The sequence below is a fragment of the Solanum pennellii genome, chromosome 2 (genome assembly GCF_001406875.1).
Source record: "Solanum pennellii chromosome 2, SPENNV200".
NCBI lineage: Eukaryota > Viridiplantae > Streptophyta > Magnoliopsida > Solanales > Solanaceae > Solanum > Solanum pennellii.
This window is the reverse complement of record NC_028638.1, coordinates 31,972,777-31,976,364: the sequence shown is the minus strand read 5'-3', so window position 1 is coordinate 31,976,364 and position 3,588 is coordinate 31,972,777.

The following is a 3,588-nucleotide window of genomic DNA, read 5'->3' as shown; positions in this document are numbered from 1 at the left end:
TCTGCAGGAAACACATCCAGAAACTCACAGACTATCGAAACAGACTCAATCGAAGGTACTTGGGAAGTGTCGTCCCTGAGATGTGCCAAGAAGGCTAAACAACCTTTACTAACCATCCTCTTAGCGCGAAGAAAAGAGATAATACGGACTGGGGTGGAAATGTAGTCACCCTCCCACACTAGCGGATCTGTCCCAGGCTTGGCCAATGTCACAGTTTTAGCATTACAATCTAAGATTGCAAAATTTGGGGAAAGCCAAGTCATACCCAGAATTACATCAAAATCAACCATTTCTAGGATAATCAAATCTACATAGGTATTGCTCCCTACAAAAGTCACAAGGCAAGACCTATACACCTTCTCAACTATCACAGACTCACCCACAGGAGTAGAGACACTAATAGGCATGTCAAGCAATTCGCAATGTAAATCAAGACCAGTAGCAAATGAGGAAGATACATATGAAAATGTGGATCCAGGATCAAATAATACAGAAGCCATGCAATCACAGACCAAAAGATTACCTGTGATAACAGCATCAGATGTTTCTGCTTCAGACCTCCCGGGGAAAGCATAACAATGGGCCGTATCACCTGTCTGTCCATTGCCCCTCTCATGTTGCGCCGTAGCAGTTCCAGCTTGCCCGCCACCCCGACTGATTGGGTGACCACCATTACCTTGGCCACCACGTCCTCCAGAATGGCGGCCTCTCCCATGACCACCTCTACCTCTAACCATTGGGGGTCTGTAACTCTGTTTTGGACAATACTTCTTAATATGTCCAGTCTCCCCACATCCATAATTCTGGAGTCTAGCATAGGTCTTTGTGGAAGTGACGAAGTCTGAGGATAACCACCAGCCTTAGAAAAAGGCTGACTGGGCTGCGGTGGACCCCCAGCTAAAGCCTGCAGGGCCGACTGAATAGGGCGGTTTTGGTAACCTCCTGAACTCTGCCCTCTGGAGTAAGAACCGCTAAACTCACCTCCCTTACGGAACTTCTTAGATGTCGACGCCATGGTGAAGTCGTCTGGCTTCACCCCCTCCACTTCTATCACAAAATCAACCACTTCCTGAAAGGATTTTGCTGCAGCAGCTACCTGTAAGGCTGGGATCCGCAAATCTGACCTCAATCCCTTCACAAAACGGCGAATCCGCTCTTGTGGGCTGAAACAAAGCTGAGTGGCATACCTAGATAGTGCACTAAATTTAGCCTCTTAAGCAGCAACAGACATCCTTCCTTGCTCTAGGCTCAGAAATTCATCTCTCCTCCTATCCCTTAAGGTCCGGGGTATATACTTCTCCATAAATAAGCTAGAGAATGATGCCCAAGTCATAGGTGGTGCCTGTGCTGGCTGACACTTAACATACGATCGCCACCACCTTTTGGCATCCCCCTAAAACTTATAGGTCACAAACTCCACACCGAATCGTTCTACTATGTCCATCTTATGTAGCAGTTCATGACAATCAACCAGAAAATCATAGGCATCTTCAGATTCAGCACCCTTGAACACTGGAGGTTTTAACTTTAGGAATTTAGTGAAAAGTTCATGTTGATCACTTGTCATTATGGAAGCTGTAGTCAATCGAGGAAACGTGCCTACTTCCAATGAGGCATCCATGCGGGGAGCTACAGCGGCTGCATGTTGTACCCCCTGTACCTGAGGTGCTGGTGCAGAAAACACTGGAGGTGTCTGGCCCTGATCAGATAACCCGCTAAGATAGGCAAGAACCTGGTTAATCATCTCTGGGGTAGGCTGGGGTGGTAATTCCTCATCTTGAACCTGCTCATTTTCCCCTTCTTCACCCTCTCTCACTACCTCATCAGTCGGTGGAGGAGTCACTGCCCTATTACCAGCTGGACCAGATGTTTGTCCTCTACCTCTAGAGGGCGTCCTCCTGCGACCTCTACCACGGCCTCTGGCCACTGCTCCTCCTCAAGCTACGGTCCCAACGGTTGGCTCAGACGCACCCTGTCCTACCGGTGCTGGTGTTGACACAGTTGTTGCTCTAGTTCTAACCATCAGCGAGATAGAGTGAGGATGTAAGATACCAATTTGTATCGCCTAGATACCAATTGGACCCAAGTAATAGCACGAAAGAAAGAAAGAAAGAATGGAGTTTTCCTAAAGTCCTATAGCCTCTCAAAGAAAAGTAAGGGCGTCCGCATACCGTTCCTCAACACTCTATTAGACTCGTTCTTGTGTGATGAGACCAATGAACCTAATTGCTCTGGTACCAAGTTTGTCACGACCCAAAACGAGCCGCGAGTGGCACCCACACTTATCTTACTAGGTGAGCGAACCAACAATCTAAATCCCGACGTTTACCAGTAAATAAATTTTTAAATAGTAAATAAATGCGGAAGATCCAAACTCATTAACGAAATCAATTAAATAAACTTATAAATTATAATACTTATCATCCCCAAAATCTGGAAGTCATCACATCAAGAACATTTATCCTCAAATTACTAAGTCTAAGAGTATTCAAAAACTAAAACAAGTAGAAAGGTGGTCCATCTCCGAACTTCAAAGACATCAAGACGTGAAGAAGAGACTCCAGCCCGAGCTAGGAATAATAGCTCACCCTGAAATCTGACGTACTGAAAACTGGATAGAGTTGCGGACGAGTCGAAGTCACTGGTGCACTTGCTGCACTCCACAAAAGAACAAGAAGAACATAAAAGTAGGGGTCAGTACAAGTAACAAGTACTGAGTAGGTATCATCGGCCAACTCAAAATAGAAAGCAATATATATTGAATAATAATATAAAATCAACCACAATACTTAACAGGTGACAATCAACAAGTACAAGAACCATTGGCAACAACACCAAGCACACCTATGAGGACTCAAGCCTCCACACCATACTCATTTGGGAAATAGGTTCTTCGAAATTGAGTATATTAACATAATTCAAGATTACTTCTCTTTATTCTTATCGTGTCGGAACGTGACACTCCGATCCCCTAATGCTACGTGTCGGAACGTGACACTCCGATCCATTATTCCTATGTGTCGGAACGTGACACTCCGATCCATCTATTCCTGTGTGTCGGAACGTGACACTCCGATCCATTATCCTATGTGTCGGAACGTGACACTCCGATCCATATATCCTGTGTGTCGGAACGTGACACTCCGATCCATCTATCTCATTATTTCAGTTCATCAAGCTTTCTTTATGTCAAGCATCATCTTAATAGAGAGGATTTAAGATTAAAGATTCAACAATCTCATCATTCTAACCACCACAATTATACGATCACAACATACAAACACACAATCAAGTATATAGAAGACTTTACAATACCACCCAATACATATCAATCGCTATTAAGAGTTTACTATCACATAGCATAAACCATAACCTACCTCCACCGAAGAATCGTGATCAAGCAAGCTATCTCCCCAATGCCCTTTTGCTTTCCTCTTCGGTTTCTCTCTCGCTCATTCGTTCTCCCTCTCTGTCTTTTTCTTTTTCTTCTCTAGATTCTTTTCTTTTACCCTAACTATCACATATTTCATTAGGATAAAAGTAACCCATTATTTATTTCAAGGTTATCTCCTTTAACCCTCCAAGTAA